At 48.1% G+C, this 23,998-nt stretch overlaps 1 protein-coding gene and 1 non-coding gene across 12 annotated transcripts in view; both read left to right on the top strand.

Moving 5' to 3' along the window:
* Nucleotides 1–5,804: 5,804 nt before the first annotated feature.
* The window catches only part of IL34 (interleukin 34), a 59,637-nt gene continuing 41,443 nt past the window's right edge, over nt 5,805–23,998 (top strand). For 2 of the 11 annotated variants that reach the window (XM_070770289.1, XM_070770293.1), the window contains exons 1-3: nt 5,806–5,993; nt 17,842–18,024; nt 22,421–22,492. The gene's annotated coding sequence lies outside the window, so the exon portion shown is untranslated. Of the gene's footprint in view, nt 5,994–17,841; nt 18,025–22,393; nt 22,493–22,826; nt 23,051–23,998 lie in introns of those variants that run through there. The other 9 variants (XM_070770298.1, XM_019979488.2, XM_070770288.1 and 6 more) reach the window with 7 other exon arrangements.
* LOC139177431 (U6 spliceosomal RNA) lies at nt 19,612–19,715 on the top strand. The gene has a single exon (XR_011561874.1). It is a non-coding gene; the product is annotated as a U6 spliceosomal RNA (small nuclear RNA).

Below are 23,998 nucleotides of genomic sequence, written 5' to 3'. Positions count from 1 at the left end.
TCTGTGTCTTGGGAGTACAAACTATGTTTATTTTTTCCCCCAAATTTCCTAATCATGAAAATCATTCCTTAGGCCACTCACAGGCCTGAGTTCTGTCAAGTCTCTGCCTCTGATTAGATCCATGATTTTGGTCAGGCCATTGACTTCTCATGCATAACGGGGAGATAAACAGTTTGATGTCAGTAAAACGCGGGCATATGCCTCAAACACCCAGCAGTCCACCCAGCACATTACAGGCTCTTCCTGATCCACATTTGACCTCTCATCAGCATGGTTAAGTCCTCCATTTTCCTCCAGGAGCTAATGAGAGTGTGGATCCCCTTCCCTTCCCACCCCTGACACATCACAGTGATGGTCTCTTCCCCTCACATGGCCTCACGATCGCTCTCTGTCGCCCTTGTCAGATGGGTGCTGAATAAGATAAAGAGCTTTGGAGGATGCTCAGACAGCATTTCAGCACCATAATTGAGGCACCTTCTCTGGACTTGATTCTTCACGAATTCTCACAGCTGGAAAGATTTTCTTTTCTCCAGTTTTGATCTAATTCACATACATCATTGTGTTTGTTTAAGGTGTATATCATAATGGTTTGATATATATAGTCTAATTCATCATCTCTTGAAAAGGCAAAATGAGAAACTTCCTGAAGAGAATTCTTAGGATCTATTGTTACCAACTTTATATCACATAGCAGTGTTTAGTCATCATGTCGTACACTATATTCCTAGTGCTTACTTCTCTTTTAACTGGAAGTTCTATCTTTTGACCTCTTTGTTATAGTGTCCTGTCCCCCTGTTCTCCCCTCCACTCCTTCCCTTACAAATCTGATCTTCTATAAGTTATTTGGTTTTATAGATTCTGCATCTAAGTGAAGTTACAGGGTAATTTGTCATCTTGTTTCTAGCTTATTTCACTTTAGCATATGGCACCCCACTCCAGTACTCGTGCCTGGAAAATCCATGGATGGAGGAGCCTGGTAGGCTGCAGTTCATGGGGTCGCCAAGAGTCGGACACGACTGAGCGACTTCACTTTCCCTTTTCACTTTCATGCATTGGAGAAGGAAATGGCAACCCACTCCAGTGTTATTGCCTGGAGAATCCCAGGGACGGGGGAGCCTGGTGGGCTGCCGTCTCTGGGGTCGCACAGAGTCGGACACGACTGAAGCGACTTAGCAGCAGCAGCAATGCCCTCAAGATTTATCCAATCCTGCGAATGGCAGGATTTCCTTCTTTATGACTGAATAATATTTTACTGTACATACACACAGCCCACATTTTCAAGTTTTTGAGAGTTCAGTGCGCGAGGGTCCCCTTTTCCTCACATCCTCAGCACCATTTATCGCTTGTTTTCCTCATGCTGGTTCTAACGGGTGAGAACTGATGTAGCATATTGTGGTTTGATTTGCATTTGTCTAATGACTAGTTTTGTTGAGCATCTTTTCACATACCTGTTGGCCATTCATGTATCTTTTAAAGAAAAAAGCCTGTTCAGGTCCTTTGGCTATTTTTTAATTGGGTTTTTTGTTTTTGCTGTTGAGTTCTCTGAGTTCTTTATGTTTTTGGATGTTAGCCCTTTATCAGACACCTGGCTTGCAAATAATTTCCCCCATTCTGTAGGGTGTCTTTTACTTTGTTTCTTTTGCTGTATGCTAAGCTAAGTCGCTTCAGTCGTGTCCGACTCTGTGCGACCCCATAGACGGCAGCCCACCAGGCTCCCCCGTCCCTGGGATTCTCCAGGCAAGAACACTGGAGTGGGTTGCCATTTCCTTCTCCAGTGCATGAAAGTGAAAAGTGAAAGTGAAGGCGCTCAGTCGTGTCCGACCCTCAGCGACCCATGGACTAGCCTTCCAGGCTCCTCCGTCCATGGGATTCTCCAGGCAAGAGTACTGGAGTGGGGTGCCATTGCTTTCTCTGTTTGCTGTATGGTAGTCTAATTGAGTCCCACTTGCTCATTTTTTTATTTTGTTGCTTGAGTTTTTAGGTGTCGTATCCAGGAATTGTCACCATTGAGCTTCCTCTGCATGACCATGAGTTTGCTCGTTCTCTGCAAAACAGGGACTCTGACAAATGGAATTTTAGGATCACAGACACAAGGAATTAGGCTTGAATATGTTGAGACCAGTCTTGTCTAGTTCAGAGTTTCTGCTGTAGGACCTAGAGAAAGTTTTTAGTAAAATTCAGTGATTGGATGAGGCTACATTGCAAACTCCATCTGTGTTAAGGGGACCACATCAACTCCTTTGGTTTAGTTGTGTAACCCGGTGAGTGGAGAACTCTGCTGCTGTGCAGAACACACATTAGAGGCTGCCACGGAACAGAAGGAGTGTCACCCCACCAAGGCATTTGCCCTTGCTTATTAGGATTGCTCTTTTTTCTGCTGCCTTTAAGTCTCTGCAACTTGGGTCTGAAAAAAGGACTCAAAAATTTTTAACTGCCTCAGCGTTTCCCTGACCTCATGAGTAGAGGTTCCACAGATGTTGTTTCATTTGGAAGATCTTTTGCTAGGAATAGCATTCCTTGGGGGGAAGGGGTTCAAGTTGGACTGTGGGTGGAATGTCAGCTTTTATCTGTTTTCTTTTTTTTTAATGTATTGCTAGCAAGACAGCTGCTGGGACTGGAAAAGTCTCTTGAGGTTCACTTACTCATAGGGAGAGCTCTCATCTCCAGAACCCATGCTGCTCTCACGACTGCAGCCCCTTTTGAGGTTGTTGGTGGGAAGCCAGAAACGTTTGGAGAGTTCTGCAGATGAATCAACCTGGCTTTCAGCTTTAATTCCTAAATTCTGTTTCTATTCAAAATAGAAATGGCATGGGTTTGTGTGAATCATCCACTTGCTCATTTGCATGTTAATATTTTATGTGAATATTTTTAAGTTTATTGCACCCTTAAAATATGTTTAAGGGCCATATACAGAGCTCTGGTGCTGAAGTGAAATGTTCAAAAAAACAATGTAAGGATACAGATGACTGGTATATGTAGGTAGGACTCAACACCTCTGCTGTCAGTGGCTGATTTATATTTGGGGATCTGATAACCCACTATGGACCGTGTATGAAGTCTGAACTGAAGTCAGTGGATGCGGACTCCACAGCACTCAGGAAAATCCCCTTCACCACTCTGCATCAATATAACCAAGAGCTGTTTCTATAGAGGCGTTGGAAATCAACATCAAGAGACATGCCTAATCCACTAGAAGGTGGTGCTACATTCGTTTATTCCACCAGCGGTGCCTGAGCACCTACTGTGTGCCAGCTCCTCGAATGTCTGCTCTACTGCACCCAGGAGTCCTTATAACAGAGTAGTTTCTGTCCCTCTGAGTCTGGTGGTGAGGTGAATCTGCCAGCAAGCCTAAGGCCCATGTCACTAGTTTCCTCAGATAAAACAGTCACAGCCTTGGGACTTCTGGGGGAAATCAGAGACAGCCAAAGATTTTAGCTCAGGGAAACTGTTGCAGTGGCAACATCTGTTCTGCCCCAAATTAGTCTGCTAGGGATGACTGGGCATCTGTCTGTTTCACAATCTGGTAATAATCAGACCTAGAAATCACTAGGTGGCCTCCAGGTGACTGAGGGAACATTGCTTCTTGTTAAAAATGAAGCAAAAGAAATCAGAACACCAAGTTTCCCCTAGAGGATAAGGCTAAAGAGTCAGTACCACCTCACCCTCTAAATGCAGCAGTTCAGTCAGTACCCAGTCAGGTTTGGCTGTGATCCCTGAGTCAAAGTCACCTCAGTTCCCCACCTCTGTCTTTTAGAGTCTGGTCCTCAAAATTTTATCCCACAGGCCCACCCAGCAGAATTTACCCTTTTCTATAAAGCAAAATCTCTGGGAATGAGACCTGCTTTTGATTAGGTCATTTCAAGAGAGTTTTCAAAGTTAATAATTTGGGGTCATGAGTAAAATGTGTGTGAGCTAGTGTGACGTGATGGTGAAGAGAAGTGCCAGCATTCACTGTGAGTCCCTGGGGTGGGGGCATGCAGTGCTGGAAACACGGCCCACTGAGGAGTCTCTGCCTTTAAGGAGCTGACGCTGCAGCTGGAGAGGGACTTCACGTAAGTCAGTCTGAAACCAGATCCCATCTGCCACGTGTAAAGTGGGAGTGAAGTCCATTGCAGAACGCTGGATGCGAAGTCACATGACCTGGCTTCACCAGTCTCTAAGCTGGGCCTCAGCTTCCTTTCGGTAAAACACCAACCTCTAGGGGTTATCACAGTAACAGTAAAGTACTTTCCATTGAGCTTCTGGGGATCTGAGGAGGTCTGGCCACTGAACTTGGGTCCAAAAGCCTTGGGAGACCTGGAGCCACCCCTATCTTGAACTGCAGTCCTATATGGGATGCCGTGAAAGAAAGGGGTATCCCTCTAAGCCACGAGGTCCCAGAGAGGGCACAGAGGAGTTTTGTTCAGACTTCTGCAGGGCCCCATCCTGTGGCTGTACCCCATCACTTCCACCCAATCTGTCCCCCCATGGGCTGCTCAACTGCTCCACTCAGCTGGGCACAAATACAGCAAGACCTTGCTGGGGGTGTGGCCGGTGCCGTCACTGTCTTGCAGATGGGAGCAGGGAGTTAGCCATAGTTTTGAGTTGGCCAAAAAGTTGATTCCAGTTTTTCTGTAACATGGAAGAATCCTAAGGAGCTTCTTGGCCAACCCAGTACATTCCAAATGTAGGCATTATTGTCTTACGGAAGTCCAGGGCCAAACCAGGAATCCGGTTTTGTCAGTCCAATTGAGAAACCATTTCTTGAGAAATTTCTTGAACAAGTACTTTTGCCAAGCATTAACATTCAGAATAAGACATGCTAATATCTAGGCCAGCATTTCCCAAACCAGGTGCTGTGGAATCCTAAATGTTAAATAAGGGACCTCTTAGTGAAGGATCCTGCGCTTGTATCAGGGAAACCTGCAAACTATCTTGGATAGTTTGATGCTTTGAACACAGCCCTTCCCTGATCCCTTGCTCTTTACTTGTCCACTGGTAGAGAAGCTGAAGGATTCCTGGAGGGAAATTCCCGGCAGTTCAGTGGCTAGGACTTGGCACTTTCACTGTCACGGCCTGGGTTCAATTCTGGCCCGGGAGCTAAGATCCTGCAAGGCTCCCCTGGGGAATTGGCCCACCCCTAAGCACTCCGAATATGGTCTAAGTACGTGAGACCTTGCTCTGAAAACGAGGTAGAGATGGAGTTCCCCCTTCGGTGGCCACAGAACTGCTGGCAGAACCGTTCTCAGCTCTCATTCTGACCCAGGCAAAGTGAGAGTGCTCCTTGTCCTTCGAGATGGGCTTGAGCATCTGTTGTGTCACCAGGAACTCCCACAGACACTGTGCCACACCACGCATTACACCAGGACAGGCCCAGAGACATGGAAAGAAGGAAGCCCTCTGGCTGTGTGATCTTGGTTTAGATACTTCCTCTCTCTGGGCTCATGTCTCCATCTGTAGGCTGGGTATTGATTGGTCCTCAACACTGATGATATTTATCAAAGGCCTTTTCTTCCTCTGACGTTTGTTCCCCTGTGTACACATGCAGTCCAGACAGTACTACATCACTACGTTTAAGTTTTGTGGAAGGGTTCTTGTCGGAATAAATGTGCTAGGGAGAGGAGTTGGCATAGCCCCCTAAAACAGCCCATCCTGCCTAGGAGCCAAGACTTGGTCTGGGGACTTCCACCGTTAACTTGCCTGGCGCACTTGGTCAGAAGAGTTCCTGGCTGATCCTCTGGGCTTGTGGCCCCCTCCTACTCCACTCTCCGAGGCAGGCTGGGGCCACGTGGCCCTGCCCCGCCCTTGCTGGCTCCAGTTTCTGAATCAGTTGCAGTGGCCTGCTTTCCCCGCCCTTCCCATCAGTCGGGAAGCCTGGAATGTGCACTGGGGGAAGCCACAGCCTTTCCCACCTGGCACCCACTGCCCCCTGCCCTTGGTACCTGTTCCAAGCCCTGAAGCCCCTTAAAGCTGCCAGTGAAGCCCTAGAAGACTGTATCTTGGTACTAGAACAGGTAAGAAAGTGGTTGATTTTCTCTTATGTGGTTTTCTTTGCCTGACTTGTCCAAAACCCAACTTAGCTGCTTCCTTCACAGATCACAGCAAGAGGGATTTGAGCTAGACTTGAAAAACAGTCCCAGCAAGAAGCTCTGAATTACGTCTTAGAAAAATGGTGTGAATTCTCTGCTCTGCATTTCTTTTTTAAACCTTTGCTTTCATCAGCCTTGCAGGAAAAAAGCAGATCCAGATAGCTATAAAGCAAGTTACTTCTCTACGCATTCCCTTCTGAGTTTTGTAAATCAACAAACCCACATTCTTAAATGGTTGTCATGGGTTACTGAGGGCTCTTCCACCGGATATTGCTTTGGTTTTTAGATCTTAATGTATTGTGTGCGTGAGTTATGGACATGAATTACCTTATCAGAAATTGACTTAAAATTCTCTAAAGGAAAGGAAAAAATAAAATGGCATAAGTTAGCCTTCTTCCTTCAGATGGTTTTGTTGCAACAGTATTCTGAAATTAAAATGAAATGTTCTGCTTTTGCACTTTGCATGGAAACCAACTAACTGATTTTTAAGTCCGAGTGGTGTCCGCCAGGATATGCATCCCTTGTCCCTTAGTTGTGAGGTTCAGATTGCTTCCCCGTGTTTCGTGATTAATAATTCGACTTTTATGGACAACTCTGTGGAAATAACTTCTTTTAGGTTTTTTTTTTCTTTTAATCTCTCCTTGGATTTTATTCTCCATCCAGAATAAATACTTGGGATAAAGGGTAAGAACATTTTTGTAGCTCAGCTCATGTTACACATGGGGTCAGCTCATTCATAAGATTTTCAGGACCGTGATGGCATGAGGGAGTGGGTGGGGAACTTGTTTTCTCTAAATTTTTCAGGAAGTGGGCTGGAGGCAGTTTAGTACAGTGGTTAAGACTTGGCCTTTGAAGGCAGGAGAGCCTGGGCTTATATGAATAGCTGCCTGACCTTGAACCCTTACCTAATGACTTCAGTTAGTTCACATGTAGAATACAGACTTTAAAACTCCTTAGCGGTACAGGAAAGGTAGAGAGAGTATTTGTAAAACAGTGTTGGTGCCTAATAAGAACCCTGGAAGGCTCTTTCAAACCCAGGGCTTCCTCTGGGCCGTTTTAGACACGAGGCAGAATTGAGACAGTCACCTCAGGGGCATCTTTTTGACCTCTTCCCCCCTTCTAATTCAGCCTCCTGTTAGAGATGTTTTTTGCTCGTTTAACTTTGCCCCAATCCGTGCTAAGGCTGGTGAACTGGCCACTGGGGAACCAGCAGTTCAAATCAGCCTCTTTCTGAAGGTCACCCAGACTCTCGGCCACCAGCCATCAGATCTGAATGCCACCAGTCCCATCTCTTAGCCACCTTCCTCAGAGGGCAGGTCTCAGGGATCACTGGACAGAGTGGAGGGCTCCTCCAAAGCCTGTCGACCCACCTTTGTCCTCCACCCTGGTAGATCCCTGGGAGGCCACATCGAGGCACGGAGAAATGCTCCCAGGCTGGGTTCTAATCCTGACCATACCAATTCCTGGTCAGTGGACTCCTCTGAGTGTCAGTTTCCTTATCTGTAAAACGGGAATGTTAATACCTGCGCTAGAGAATTACATGAAATTATAGAGCTCAAGCGGCTGGCACTTAGTGGCCCATTACTGTGGAAGGTCAAGACCATGTTCCAAAGCCTTTGGGAAAGTACCAGAATTAGCCATAAAAGATAGGCAGAAGACTCACATTCATTGTCAGTCAACAAACACTCATCATTCATGGTGCTGGACGCTCGGGAGAGATGTATAACACAGGCTCCCTGCTCTTGGTACAGGTATACAGCCCATCCCAAGGGACAGAGGAGACAGTGGCTGCCTGGGCCCTGCAAGATACCCCGCTTGAAAGGGAAGAATAATCTGTGAGGCAGAGATGGAGAGGAAGGAGGACAAGATAAGCTGGCGTGGGGGAGCCTGGCTTGCAAGTTGGGCCCAGGGCTCTGGGGCTCTGCTCCAGCTCTGCCACGGGTCTTCTCTCCGGCCTCCAGTGAGAGTTAAGGTACTCAGGTTTCTTCCAGCTCCTTCCTTCTGGGGGTCTGCAAAGTGTCTCTGGAGGCCACACCCCCACACCCCTGTAACACTGTCTGTCCATGGTAGCTGTCCAGGACCCAGCCTTGGTCTTGGGAGGAAGAGGCATCCTATCCGAAGTGGACAGTCTGACCCTGTGACCCAGAGAGGTGCCACGGCAGTCTGAGAACGGCGGCCTCTGTGAGAATCCTGGAGCTTCTGGGCTCTGGCTACCCCGCACACTTTTGTCTGACAGCCGTGTCCCACAACTGGGGGGTAGTGTACCCCGGAACAGGGTTGCGGTCATCCTGGTAATGTACTCCGGAGCTTCCCAGCAGCTGCCAAGAGTTCTGTCTGTGCATCTCAGCCAGGAAGGCTCAATAGCCACGCCTGGAGAACCAGCCAGGACTTCCCGTTTGGGGCCATCTTAAGTGGGTGAAGAGGTGGATGAGTGGGGATGTAGCTACAGTGAGCAAGGCTGAGGTCAGAGCGATGAGTCTAAAAGGCCAAAGAGATGTGGGCTTGCTACTGTGGCCAGCTGCTCAGAAAGGTCAGGCCCTGCTCGTCAAGCTTGCTGGGTGCCTCTGGTCTCTTGTAGCATGAGAATGCCCACGTTCTGGCTCAGGATTCTCTCACCACATCCAAGCTTTATCACCCACAGGCCTCCTCAATCTTCCCCTCAAGGAAGGGAATTTGGAGCATGCTATGACATGGATGAACCTTGAGGATATTAAGCAAGATAAGCTAGACAAAGACAGATTCTGTACGATCGCCCTTATGGGAGGTAACTAAGAGGAGTCGAATGTGTAGAAGCAGTAAGGAGAACAGCAGTGGCCAGGAGCCGGGGAAGGAAGGAATGGGGAAGTTATCATTCAGTGGGTTTAGAGTTTCAGTTTTGGAAGATGAAAGACTTCTAGAGACAGACGGTGGTGATGGTTGCACAACAAAGTAAATGTACTTAATACCACTGACATGGACAGTTAGAAATGGTTAAGATTTGCTGCTATGTGTATATCACTACTGTTTAAAACTTGGTGTGGGGGGATAAGTAGTATATGCCTCATAGGGATTAAGAATTGAATAAAGCAAGTGAACTGAATTATTATTAATGTCAGGTTCTGGACACATCCAAGACTTTTTGCCTCACAGACCCAGCACTGGAGAAGATTCGTGTGTCCCTGTGGGGAGTGGCTGTGCTGTTCTGCATGAGATGTTCAGGATGAGGTTCAGGGGAGACTTCCTGAAGGAATGACTGAGGCCCTGCCCAGAGGGCTCCTGGCATTTGTGGGATGAGTAGGTTCCAGATGCTGGAAAGTCCCTGGCAAAAAAAAAAAAAAAATCACTCCCACTAAGGGACAGTTTGAAAGGGAGGAGATTTTAGATCCACCTGGAGAACTTGTGATCAGAGCTGTTTGAATGTGGAATGGGCTGTCTTATGGAGTACTGAGCTCCCCGTTAGTAGAGGCATGTAAGAAGAGTTTGGGCAAGTTGCAGATGAGACTCTTGCATGAGGCAAGGGTAGGGCCAGAGGGTTTCCTAGGCTCTGTGCCTCTGTGATGTGATCCAGTCCAAGCCTGTGTAAAGATGGGACCCAAGTCAGAGGAAGGGGGCAGGCAGGGGGAAGGCATGCTGCCAGCCTTCCCCTAAATAACAGTAATGACAGCTGCTGCCATTCTGGGTAGAGACTGTGTTAAATGCTGAACCGGCTTGATTTGAGATCCTTACAAGCCAGATGGTGGGTGCTACTATCGTCTCCATTTTACAGCTGGGAGCTGAGGCCCTGCTGCCAGTTCCCAGGCTTAAGTCTCCCGCCCAAGGTCAGCCAGTAGGCCACAGAGCTGGAGTTAGAACACAAGCAGCCTGGCGCTAGCCCTCTGCCTCTGCAAGCTGGCTGCTCCCTGCTCCCCTGCCCCAGTGGCAGTATCCCTGGGTGCTGACAGTCTCACGAGGCAGGGATCTAGCAGCTGCCCCACTCCCTCCATCTGGTTTCTCTACGGAGCCAGGCTCCACCTGCTTGGCTCCAGGGTTCAAGGTTAACCCTTGGCAGACAGCACTGGCCTGAATTGAGAGCCAGGCTCCTGGTCACTCAACATCCCCCTTCGCCTTCTGGTAAACAGGACCCGGCTTGACAATTCTCTTCAAGGTTCCAAGTCTTTCCCATAGCTGTTGAGTGAGTTCATTCTGTCTTCTTTTGCAACTGTGTTTTTTCCAACGCAGCTCTTTGGGTGCCAAGACCTAGTCTGCATGATTCAATTTGTCCAAGTTCCCAGGCTTAGCACCCACAAGTCAATAGATGCCATCCCTAAAAGTGGCAGTACCACGGCCTCCTGTGTCCTCAGAGTTATAGAGGGAGCCCTGGCCGGGGTGGTGGCCTTACAGAATGACCCAGTTCGTGGGGCTGGCCTTGACACCTTATGAAGGTGCAGGCAGCTACCATGTAAAGACATCTCTGGACTTCCCTGGGGCTCAGTGGGTAAGTCTCCGTGCTCCTACTGCAGACTGGTTCCCCAACCAGTCTTCGATCCCTGGTTGGGGAACTAAGATTTTACACGTGGCCAAAAATTTTTTTTAAATAAAGATAAAGGCATCTCCATGCCAGTTGGTCACTATTTCACCCAATCCATACAGAGCCCGGGATTCTCCCATATTACAGATGAGGTGACTGAGGCTTGGAGAGGTGAATTCATGTGTTTAGAAATCAGGTCTTTCTCTCTCCCCTTGGGGTCTTGGAGGCTTCACACTGGTAGCTGATCTGACAGTGGTAGAAACAGTGCCACTTGCTGTTTGGCTGTGTAACGTACCCTCAAGATTTCTCCCCCACTGCCTCCTGGGCCCTCACTGCCACCCTGGGAGCCGGCCCGGGAAGTGCTGTTTCATGGATGAAGAAGGTGATCTGGGGCTTCCCAGGGCCTCACAGAGGAGAGGGTACGCCAGGGCAGGGCAGTGAACCTTCTGGTCCTCCTTGCTCTGCAGGCCCTTTCCCCGCCCTGCACTGGTGTCAGGCTGTGGAGCCCTCCTGCTGGCCTCCTTGGAGGCTCTGTCCCGGGCCCCAGTGAAGTGAGTTAGGCACAGAGGCCAGCAGACCAGCTGGCCCAGAAGAGGCTGGGCTGGGGCCAGGTACTTTCCAATGTCCTCCCGCAGCTGGGAAACCTTTCTTGGATGACAAGGTGCCTCCCGGTCTTGCTTGCCCTGGTCTGCCTCTCAGCCCAGAGAAGACTCCTCTTCTCCCTGTCCACAGAAGTCACATAGGCAACATAATCAGCGATGGTGTTCCGGAACCTGTGAGCCTATGAAGCGTGACTGTTAACCCCAGAGGAGGAAGCTGAGGCTGGTTTAGAATCTGGGACTTAAACTATCTGCTCTCTGCTGGCAAAATCCATAACATTGGATGAATCATTTTCACTGTATACTTTTTCAGTTTTCAGTAATAATTGGTGTTTTTTTTTAATGACGGTTTTAATTTACAGAACAGTTGAGGCGAAAGTGTAGAGAGCTCCACATAGCCACCATAGATACACAGTGCTGCACATTACTAATATGGGTTATTAATGTGATGTTTGGTACAGTTGATGAATTATCATTAATACATTATTATTATACTGGGAGGGATTGGAGGGATTGGGGGCAGGAGGAGAAGGGGACAACAGACGATGAGATGGCTGGATGGCATCACCGACTCGATGGACGTGAGTTTGAGTGAACTCCAGGAGTTGGTGATGGACAGGGAGGCCTGGCGTGCTGTGATTCATGGGATCACAAAGAATCAGACACAACTGAGCGACTGAACTGAACTGAACTGACTGAATACATTACTAAAATTCATAGTCTCCATTAGGGTTCACTCTGGCGTTACACACTTACAGGTTTATTTATTTTTGGCTCTGCCGGCTCTTGATTGCTGTGTGTGGGCTTTCTCTGATTGTGGCAAGCAGAGACTACTCTAAGCTGAGGCTCACAGGTTTGCTGAGCACATGAGCTCAGTGGTTGCCACGCACAGGCTTGGTTGCTCTGTGGCACGTGGGATCTTCCTGTACCAGGGGTCGGACCCATGTCTTCTGCATTACCAGGCGGATTCCCAACCTATGAACCACCAGGGAATTCCCTATATGGTGATTTTTAAAAAAAAAAATATTTATTTGGCTGTGCTGGATCTTAGTTGCGGCATGCAAACTCTTAGTTGTTGTACATGGGATCTAGTTCCCTGGCCAGGGATCGAACCCTGGCCCCCGCACTGGGATCACAGAGCCACTGGACCACCAGGTAAGACCCACTTACATGGTGACTGACAATCTGTACAAATATAGGCAATGTGTTCTTCAGCCTTTGCATCTAATAAGTGGTACCAGTGTTACTGAGTAGGGGATGGTTCTTCATATAGCTGTACCTCCTGGGAATATAGCAGGCAAATGCCCAGTTGGCCCAGGCCCTGTAGGAACAATTCTGTAAAGAGTCTGGGAGTCCTTTCCCTCAAGGCATGGCTTAGACCTCCTGCAAGAACTGTTCCCCGGGCCCTTTCAGGCATGTGAACCTCCATTAAAGACCTCTCAGAGGTCACCTTCCCTCATCACGGGGCTTAGAGGAACGGTTGCTGTCCTGGCTTCTGCCTCTAGCTCATCTCGCACAAGTGTTCCCTGAGTGTGTTCACCAGGTTACTCCCCTGCTCACAACCTGTGCTGGTTCTGTGATGCCTGCACACCGAGAGGTGCGTGGCACTGAAGGCCTTCTGTAGTCTGGCGTTGTCCTGCCTGTCCAGAGTGCACTCCCGTGACACCCCGATGCTGCTCCTCAGCTCTGGACAAAGGACCGTCTCTGCTGTCCTGAGCACTTGCCCTGTAGCCTCCTCTCCATTCCGTGCTCCCTTTATCCCCACTTCTCCCTCCTCGGTAACGTCTCTTGTCCCCGTTTTCCATCTTCATCCTCTGGCTTGAGTCTCCTTCTCCCCGCCATGAAGCCTACTTGGACCACTTTGGCCGAATTTGATCCACCCTTTTTCAAGCACTTATTACATTTACTGTCCACACCATACAGACTAGCCTTGAATCATTCTGTACATGTTCTCTGGGCCTGCCTCCCAAGATCACCAACTAGCCTGTGATTTCCATAAGAGCAAAGAACTGAATACCCAAGAGCCTATGGTGGTTCTGGGCATATAGTGCCTGCTTACCAGCCATGAACAAGACACTGCATATGGAAATGGTCTGTAACTCTCAGGTAAGATAGCAAGATGCTCAATAAGGCTCTTAGTGTTACCATATTCCATTGATTCTAAAACACACCTTTCTCCCACTCCCTGCATTTTAACATCTCCTCTGAAATCAGGATAAACGGCAAATCACAATTTAACTGACAGTTTTTTTTCCTCTTTCACAGTGTCACATATAATTTTGGTGCATTTTATAACCATTGTGCATTAGACTTAAGGAGATGAGGTGTTACTGGTTGATGTGAGAATGTTTCTGGAATGGACCTGCTGATAAAGCTTCTGGGAGAAATGCGGGGAGTCTAGGAAAGGTGAAGGGAAACTGGGTGAAGAGAGGATGCTGGGGGAGATGACAGACGCTGGGAGAAGTGGGGGATACCACAAAAGGACGGGAGGGCACCCGACTGAGCCCAGAAGCTTTTCCAATAACTCCAAGTTGATTCAGCTATTCCTTCTTTTCATATTCCTATCCTCTGTGCATATGCTACTTCAGAGGCTGATTCCCAGAGGCAACCTCTGGGTCCCTCTCTGAAGTTGCAGGGTGCTCAGGAGAAGGCAATGGCACCCCACTCCAGTACTCTTGCCTGGGAAAATCCCATGGGTAGAGGAGCCTGGTGGGCTGCAGTTCATGGGGTCACTAAGAGTCGGACACAACTGAGCAACTTCACTTTCAATTTTCACTTTCATGCATTGGAGAAGGAAATGGCAACCCACTCCAGTGTTATTGCCTGGAGAATCCCAGGGACGGGGGAGCCTGGTGGGCTGCCATCTATGGGGTCGCACAGAGTCGGACGAGACTGAATCGACTTAGCAGCAGCAGGTTACCCCTCCAGCTTCAGATTCTTTGGGGTTTCATCTCATATGCTGGGCCTCAGCTTCACAGTCACATTCTAGCTGCATAAAACTGCTGGGTGGGAGAGTGTGGTCTTCTTTTGCCTTCAGACTGCCCTCTAATGTGGCATTATCAGCAAGGGCTTTGGGGTAGACATATTCAAATTTAATACTTGCTGTCCCATTTGTTAGCTGTGTGAGTTTTGGTAGCTTGTAAAACTTTCTGAGCTTTGGTTTCCTCATCTTTAAAGTGAGGGTGAGAGAATTCCCTGGAGGTCCAGTAGTTAGGACTCTGCACTCTCACTGCTGAGGGTGCGGGTTCAGTCCCTGGTCAGGGAGCTAAGATCCCGCAGGTCGCAAAGCACAGCCAAAAAAAAAAAAAGGAGGAGAATTTCTAACTCTGGTATTGATGTGCATGTGTAGTGGTGGAAAGGAGATTAAATGACATTAAATGATTCACATTAGCTCTTATTATGTTGCTGCTTATCATCACTGCCCTTTTAGTCTTTTTATTCAAGCTGAGGTAGCCCTTTCAGCCCCTGAGGTAGCTTCTCACGGACACTGCCTACATTATCAACCCAGATTTTACGGGCCCCAAACACCCCTGAAGCAGAGGGAGCACCGTCTCCCTGGCCATCCCCAGCGCTGCCTGGGAGCTCTGACTCTTTTCCCTCTTTCTGTTAGTTTCCTCTGAGCACCTGGCTGTTGCCTGCTGATCACCAGAGCTCTAGTTTCATTAGAGAAATAAAGAAAAAGGCCGTGTAAGGTTATAGCTAAAACCAACATAAGGAAAAAGAAGTGTAAGTGAGGCTCCTTTTCAATGAGATGTAAGATTTGATAGTTTTTCAGGGAAACTACAAAAAGATCCAGAAATTCAGGATACAAAACAATCAGCACATTTTTTTATGCATAGCTGAGCTGCATGGACGGCCTCTGGACAAGACCGTAAAGGAAGTTGGGAGGGAGCAAGGCTGCTTTGCCTTCCCTGAGGGCCCTTCACTGGTCTGGATAACCCAGGGAAGTAGACTGGAATAGCCACAGAGACTAGGGCCAAAGTTTTGAGCCTACATGAAGAAGGGAGGTAGAAATGAGATCCCCACATACAGCTGAGACTCTCAAGGGTTTAAGCCTCTTTTAAGTGAAGTAAGGCCAGAAAAAATTCAGCCACTAAGGCAGAGGAAGAAGCTTTTCTAACCTGGACTGGGTCTGGTTGGAGACAAGGAAGGCCTCCTGTTAGAAATGTATAATCACATCTGCCCTCTTTTGGATTTGGGATTAAATTTACATTACTCATGTGATCCTAGAGTCTCTAGGCCAGGAAGTGATCATAAAAACTACTCCCGGCTGGAAAATTCATAGAGAAAGAAAGTAGAATGCTGGTGGGCAGGATGTGGCCAGTGCGGAGGAGGCGGGAGGAAAGGGAGTTGCTGAATGGATACAGAGTTTCCCTTTTGCAACATGAAGAGTCCTGGAGATTGTACAATAACATGGAAATATTTAGCACTCTTGAACTGCATGCTAAATTTTATGTTATGTATATTTTACCACAATAAAAAAAAACTGCAAAAAAGATTTGGAGGGATTTCCCTTAAGGATTTTATTCTTGAGTGAGAAAAGTAAGAAATGGAGATGGGTGTTAATATGATCCCCTTTTGGCAAAGTGACTTCAAATAAAGCCAAACTTGACCCCAAACCCCACACTTGTATTTGCCTGTGAATTTCTGTATAAACACACAGGAGCATGAAGAAGGTAGTGAAGGCTTCCCATCAGGGTTGCTTGTGTAGGGCTGCAGATGAAGAAAGAGAAGGAAAATAAAAAGATTTTGGTGCAATTGAAAATATCTACAATACCCAGCCTTCACTCTGTCTGCTCTGACCCTGTTTATGAAAGAGGATATCTGTGAGTGCTTGCCTCCAGGGGATTAAAAAATTAGATTGCGGACTTGCAGATATGCCCTCTGTGCCAATGGAGAAGAAAGCAAGTTATATGGATCTGGTGATCTTACTTTATTTACACAAACAAGCAAACGTCAGTTCTATGTGTGTATACACCCTCATGTATTGCTGTGAGCATGGAAAAGATGTGGAAAGACAGGTGTCGGCAACTAACGCAAAGCCAGACACTGCTGTAAAAGCAAGGCACGTGACATACAGCCGGGAACGTGACGGAAAGCCAGGGCACGTGACATAAAGCTGGGAACGTGACGGAAAGGCAGGGCACCTGACGAAAGCCGTGGCACCTGAGAAAGCCAGGGCACGTGACGTGAAGCCGGACACGTGACGTGAACCCAGGGAACGTGACGGAAAGACTCTGCACCTGACAGAAAGCCAGGGCACGTGACGTAAACCCAGGGCACACGGGGGAAAGACGGAGCACCCGACATAAAGCTGGGCACCTGACGTCAGGTCGGACGCGTCACACGCCCTCGACGTTTTGTCGCTTACGGTTTTGGAAGCTGGAAGTCTAACACCAAGGCCACGCTCGCTCCGAAGGTTCCGGCTGGCTCCCGCCTTACCTCCGCCCAGGCTCGAGGCCGGCGGGGGTTTGAGGCGCGCCGAGGGAAAGACGGGGGAGGGGCGTGGGGGTGGGGGTGGAACCCGAGGGTGCCCACCTCTGTGCCGTGGAGAGAGGGCCCCGCCTGGCCCACAGACGTTTCTGGAAGATCTTGAAGAACCGCCCTTCCTTGAGCAGTTTCTCGCCTGTTAGGCGGGTTTTGAAGCCCTGCCCCTCCCAGCCTGCGTCCTCCGCGCCTCCTTCCCCCTTGCCATCTGCCAAGGTGATCTGACCTCCCTGCCAGCTGGGCGTGCAGCTTTTTGTCTTCGTGTGCCAGTCCCCGGCACGTGGGAGAGGCTTGGGTCAGGAACGCATGTAGAGCAGAATTTAACTCTGACCCCTCTAAGTTTCAGGGGGCGTGGGCAAGAGTAGGGGTCGTGGTGGAACCAGGGAGGGTCCTGGGTCAGACTTATGTGTGTGATGAGGGCGGGGTGGGGGGAGGTTGGCGACTGATTACTCCTGGCCCCCGACCTCTCGACCTCTCGGTTCCAAGTGGCTTGGGAACAGGGCACTGCCTCTGATTCTACCTTAGCTGCGATACTGATGCCTGTTAAAAAGACAGACGAGGCCTCCTTTGTGGGTCTCTCTGCATTAATTAACACGGTGATTGAATTCTCCTCATGGTAGGCACTGAGCTAAGAATTCAGTGGGGCTTATGTTCCAGAGGGGTGGGAGATTCAAAACTACTAATGCATAGTTGTTTAATTACAGCTATGATAGCTATTATGAAACACGGGCCCCATTGCCCTTGGAAGGTGTAACAAAGCAAGTTTGATGATGAGCCAGAACAGAGCCTGTGCGCCAGGGCCTGTGTTCCTGCCAATGGTCTTATTAGAGCAAGGCTTGAACCCAAACTCAACAAGTGTGAGGCCAAACCTTTGCGGGAAGTTGTGCCTTGTCTGACCAATACACTCCCCATAGCGGGGACCTCTGCAAACACCCCCATTTCCCTTCCACCACTCCTTCCCGACTCAGTTCAAACAGGAGTTTCTCAAACTGCATTTTTCAGATGGGTGAAGTGAGGCCTATAGAAAGGAACTGATTTGCTCTCTAGGTCCCAAATTAGTAAGAAGCCAAAGCCAGGCTCCCTGGCACCATGCTCAGCCTGCCCGAGTCCCCACAGTCCATCCTCTGTGATGAGCCAAAAAATGAAAAACAAAGCTGCTCTGTTCACCCAGATTTCTGTTTTCTCCATTGTTCTCCACTAGGGACATTCCTGAATTGGTAAAGAAGGGACTGGCTCAGCCCCTCCTGGCAGTCAATTGGCTATGCTGCGCCTAACCAGAATTGAGAAGTCAGGAGACAGAGTTAGAAGAAGTTTGAGACTTTGAGGACCTCCCAACTAGAACAGAGACAGTGACCTCCCACCTGGCTCAGGACCCTGTGATCAGGTCAAAGGAAGAGGGGCACTGCGGGGCTGGGGTGTGTGTGTTACGGGGTGGGGATGGAAGGCATACAGAGAGACAGCTGCCTTGGAAAGGGAGCAGCTGGAGCAAACTGGATCTTCTGTGGGTCCAGGGCAGCACGTGAAAGTGTCTGGGAGGGTGTGGGTGAGGGGAAGGGGAGATGGGAGGAGAGAGAATTAGGCTGGCAGGGGATGGGGGAAGGGCTTTATGCTCAGGGAACAGCAAGTGCAAAGGCATTGAGGCCAGTCAATCATCATGTGAGGGGAGGGGTGGACTCCAGGGATGAGAGCCTGACCCCTTGGTGATCCTGGCTCCATGGAGCAAAGAAAGGATCATGAGAGTCTTGTCCTGTGAGAGGAGACAGTTGTCTTTTCTCTGCCTTAGGCTGAGAAAAGCAGACAACCCTCCTCTTTCTCCGAAAATGCACATGTGCAATATTTTTTTAGTTTTTGCTTTTTTAAATTGTGGTAAAATATACATAACATAGGGCTTCCTTGGTGGCTCAGATGGTAAAGAATCTACCTGCAAGGCAGGAGACCCAGGTTTGACTCCTGAGTCGGGAAAGATCCCCTAGAGAAGGGAATGGCTTCCCACTCCAGTATTCTTATCTGGAGAAATCATGAACAGAGAAGCCTGGTGGGCTATACAATCCATGGGGTCATAAAGAGTCAGACATGACCGAGCGACTAATACACACACACACACACACACACACACACACCATAAAATGTACCATTTTTAAAAAGAGTTTTTTTTTATGTGGATGATTTTTAAAGTCTTTATTGAATTTGTCACAGTATTGCCTCTCTTGTTTATGTTCTGGTTTCTGGCCTGTAGGATTTTAGTATTCCCCCCTCTCAATCCCGAATTGGAAGTCAAAGTCTTAACTACTGGACTGCCAGACCATCCTTGAAAACTACCATTTTAAACATTTTTAAGTGTGCGGCTCATTGATATTAAGCACATTTACAATGTTGCATAACCATTATCACTATTTATAGAACTTTTTCATTATCTCAAACAGAAACTCTGTACACATTAAACAGCTCTTCCTTTCTCCCTCTCTCCATCCCCTGGTAACCTCTATTACACTTTCTAGCTCTAGATTTTGCCTGTTCTACATCCCTCAATATATATGAAATTTTTAAAGAATGAGTTTATTGTGGTAAAATTGACATGCAATAAACTGCACGAAAGTGCACAACTTGCTAAATTTTGATTATGCATTTGTTGTTGTTTGGTCATTAAGTTGTGTCCCACTCTTTTCAAACCCATGGACTACAGCACGCCAGGCCCCCCTATCCTTCACTGTCTCCTGGAGTTTGCTCAGATTCATGTTCATTGAGTCAGTGATGGTATCTAATCATCTCATTCTCTGCCTCCCACTTCCCCTTTTGCCTTCAGTCTTTCCCAGCGTTAGGATCTTTTCCAATGAGTTGGCTTTTTGCATCAGGTAGCCAAAGTGTTGGAGCTTGAGATTCAGCATCAGTCCTTCCAATGAATATACAGGGTTAATTTCCTTTAGGACTGACTGGTTTGATCTTGCAGTCCTGGGGACTCTCAAGAGTCTTCTTGCTTACTTCAGCAGCACATATACTAAAATTGGAACAGTGCAGAGATTAGCATGGCCCCTGTGCAAGGATGATATGCAAATTCATGAAGTGATCCATATGAAAAAAAAGTCTTCTTCAGCACCACAATTCAAAAGCATCAATTCTTTGGTGCTCAGCCTTCTTTATGGTCCAACTTTCAACATCTGTACATGACTACTGGAAAAACCATAGCTTTGACTCTTCCAGACCTTTGTCAACAAAGTGATGTCTATGCTTTTTAGTACACTGTCTAGGTTTGTCACCTAGACATAGCTTTCCTTCCAAGCAGCAAGCGTCCTTTAATTTCATGGCTGCATTCACTGTCCACAGTGATTTTGGAGTGCAAGAAAACAAAATCTGTCACTGTTTCCACTTTTTTCCATTTAATTTGCCCTGAATTGATGGGATTGGATGCCATGATCTTAGTTTTTTGAATGCTGAGTTTTCAGCCAGCGTTTTCACTCTCCTCTCTCACTCTCATCAAGAGGCTCTTTAGTTCCTCATCACTTTCTGCCATTAGAGTGGTATCATCTGCATATCTGATGTTGTTGATGTTTCTCCTGGCAATCTTGATTCCAGCTTATGATTCATCTAGCCTGGCATTTTGCATGATCTACTCTGCATATAAGTTAAAAAAGTAGGGTGACAATATATAGCCTTGACGTACTCCTTTCCTAATTTTGAACAGTCAGTTGTTCCATGTCTGGGTCTAACTGTTGCTTCTTGACCTGCATACAGGTTTCTCAGGAGACAGGTAGGGTGGTCTGGTATATTCTCATCTCTTTCAGAATTTTCCATTTTGTTGTGATCCACACAGTCAAAGGCTTTAGCATAGTCAATGAAGCAGAAGTAGATGTTTTTCTGGAATCCCCTTACTTTCTCTGTGATCCAGTGAATGTTGGCAATTTGATCTCTGGTTCCTCTGCCTTTTCCAAACCCAGCTTGTACATCTGGAAATTCTTTGTTCATGTACTGCTGAAGCCCTAGCTTGAAGGATTTTGAGCATAACCTTACTAGCTTGTGAAATGAGCACAATTGTATGGTAACTTTGAACATTTTTTGGCATTGCCCTTTGGGATTGGTATGAAAACTGACGTTTTCCAGTCCTGTGGCCACTGCTGAGTTTTCCAAATTTGCTGACATGTTGAGTGCAGCACTTTAACAGCATCATCTTTTAGGATTTGAAATAGCTCAGCTGGAATTCCATCACCTCCACTAGCTTTGTTCGTAGTGATGCTTCCTAAGCCCCACTTGACTTGACACTCCAGGATGTCTGTCTCTAAGTGAGTGACCACACCATCCTGGCTATCCAGGTCATTAAGACTACTTTTGTGGAGCTCTTCTGTGTATTCTTGCCACCTCTTCTTAATCTCTTCTGCTTCTGTTAGGTCCTTACTGTTTGTGTCCTTTATCTTGCCTATCCTTGCATGAAATATTCCCTGATATCTCCAGTTTTCTTAAAGAGATCTCTAGTCCTTTGTGTTCTATTGTTTTCCTCTATTTCTTTGCACTCTTCATTTAAGACGGCCTTCTTATCTCTCCTTGTTATTCTCTGGAATTCTGCATTCAGTTGGGTATATCTTTCCCTTTCTCCCTCACTTCTCTTCTTTCCTCAGCTGTTTGTAAAGCCTCCTCAGACAACCATTTTGCCTTCTTGCATTTCTTTTTCTTTGAGATGGTTTTGGTCACTGCCTCCTATACAATGTTACCAACCTCCGTCCGTGGTTCTTCAGGTGCTCTGTCTACCAGATCTAATCCTTTGAATCTGTTTGTCACCTCCATAACATAAGGGATTTGATGTAGGTCATACCTGAATGACCCAGTTCTTCCCTGGTGGCTCAGATGGTAGAGAATTCATCTGCAATCCAGGAGACCATGTTCGATCCCTGGGTCAGAAAGATTTCCTGGTGAAGGGAATGGCAACCCACTCTAGCATTCTTGACTGGAGAATTACATGGACAAAGGAGCCTGGCAGGCTACAGTCCGTGGGGTCACAAAGAGTCAGAACAACTAACACTTTCACTGAACAGCTTAATGGTTTTCCCTACTTCTTGATCATGCACGCAGTAAGCCAAATAATGCCTATACCAGCCACTGCCTAAATTTCCTTGTGCCCTTTTAAATTCCTCTCTCCCCAGTAAACTACTGTCTGCTTTCCATCCCTGTGGATTAGTTTGGATTTTCTTGAGTTTTAAGTACATGGAATGACACAGTTCATCCTCTTTCTTCTGGGTGGTTTGGTTTCTTTCAGCATAATTGTTTTCAGATTCAGTCACTCACGCTGTTGGGTGCCTCAGTAGTTCATTCTTCTCATAGCTGAGTAGTATTCCATTGTGTGATCTACCATAATCGTTTATCCATTCACCTGCTGATGAACATTGAGATTGTTTCTAGCTTTTGGTACGCGTAAATAGAAATTCAGTGGATTTTTGTATGTAGATTGTGTCCTGCAGGCTTCCCTGGTGGCTCAGCTGGTAAAGAATCCTCCTGCAATGCCGCAGACCTGGGTTCAATCCCTGGGTTGGGAAGATCCCCTGGAGGAGGGAACAGCCACCCACTCCAGTATTCTGGCCTGGAGAATTCCATGGACTGAATATCCATGGGGTCACAAAGAGTCGGACATGACTGAGCGAGTTTCACTTCACTTCCCTTGGGTCCTGCAACCTTGCTGAGCTCTGTTATTAGCTCATCTTGTTCTCAGTTTTAGGGACAGAGCATTCAGTCGTTCATCATGTAAGTTTCTCATAGACGCCCTTTTGCAGGTTGAGAAAATTCCCTTCTCTTCATAGATTGCTGAGAGATTCGTCGGGAGTGGAGTGCTGGATTTTGTCAGAGGGACAAAATCTACGGCATCTGCTAAGGTAATCATTGGTTTTTCTTTTTAGTTTGCTAATGGTGGTGGGGGCAGAATTCACAACGCTTGATTTTCAAATGTGAAACCAACCCTTCATTCCTGGTACTGCCTGTGAGATTAGAGTAGGACGTGGGAATTGGTGCCTCTGGAGAATCAGGGGCCTTGTCCCTCAAGGAGACCAGGTTCTGTGCCCAGGCATGGGGAGAGGGAGGGAGGGGGCAAAGGGCAAGGGCGGGGAGAACCCGAACGTCAGACATAGCTGCCTGCACCTGCCACCGCAGGGGAGCCGCCCCAGGAGCGCCAGCGCCCCAGTCAGCCATCGGCAGTTCCCCACGGGGTGTGCGCGTGCGGCTTGGGCGGTCCCGCTTGCAGCCTCTCTGCCGGATCTCCCGCACCGCACTTGCCTCTCCGGGAACTCTCGGCCTCTGTAAAACGGAGCCGGTGACGGCTGGGCAGCCGGAGCGCAGGGACCAGACCCAGGAGGCCGGTCTGCATTCCCGAGTGTTGTGGAAACGACCTAGCAGGCCGCGAGCTCCTTGGCACTTCCCTTCTCCGTGAAATGAAGGTAATGGTGCTTCCTCCCAGGGCTGCTCTCTTCAGTGAGCCCATGGTGACAGACCACTTAAGTAAGTCAGATAAAACTAGCCAATGGACGATGTTCCAAGCCAATGCCCCTTACTCGCCAGCTGCTGCTGGTGGCTGACTCTCTCAGCCTTAATCTCCTCACTTAGAAAATGGAGATAACATTTTTACGAGATGTGGGCACTGATGACAATTCAGTGTCATCAGGCAAACGGATGAGTGAGCACCTGGCGCAGTTCCTGGCACGTGGGAAAAGCTGGGTAACGTGCAGGCGTCTCAGGCGCCCAGAGCCGGGGTGGCTGCGATGGAGCCTGTCCTGGAGCTGGAGGAGCCACAGAGGCAGCCAGGGGCAGGAGGGTACCCTGGCCTGGTTTAAGTGTGCAGTGCTGTGCACTTGAGTGTTGCTGTGCCATGGAGTGGCACTCTCAGCACCCCTGCCAGACTGGCATGATCCTTGTGCCCCACCGAAGTACCAGCAGGAAGGGGGAGGCTCAGAGCTAGAATTGGAATCCGGATTCCCTTGGTCGTTTGGGAGGTTTGTGCCCGTCTAAAAGGGGAAGGATCTCCCCAGGGCTGGTGCTAACTCTGGTCCCACGTTGAGGGAACCGGGAGAGGAGAAAGGAATCGAGTAGCCAAGGAAACCCTTGGTGGATTCTCTCCTTCCCCATCTTGGCCTTGGGCTGGGTTTTTCCTCCAGCTTCTTAGGCTGAGTGTTTAGCTGACCTAGTTCTCCTTCTCTATTGGCATTTCAGCATCTGACCCAAATGCCCTACTCACACAGATGTTGTTCATCAGATGTTACCGTCTTCTGGGTGCATTAGGCTCTGGGGACACAGTGATGAGGTCAGAACAACACTCATTCTTATGATTACAAGATAACACCCAAGTGAACACAGTTAAAATGGTGGCAGAGACCAGTGCCCTGCAGAAG

This window comes from Bos indicus, chromosome 18, assembly GCF_029378745.1.
Source record: "Bos indicus isolate NIAB-ARS_2022 breed Sahiwal x Tharparkar chromosome 18, NIAB-ARS_B.indTharparkar_mat_pri_1.0, whole genome shotgun sequence".
Taxonomy (NCBI): Eukaryota; Metazoa; Chordata; class Mammalia; order Artiodactyla; family Bovidae; genus Bos; species Bos indicus.
This window is presented reverse-complemented; position numbering and strand designations above follow the sequence as displayed.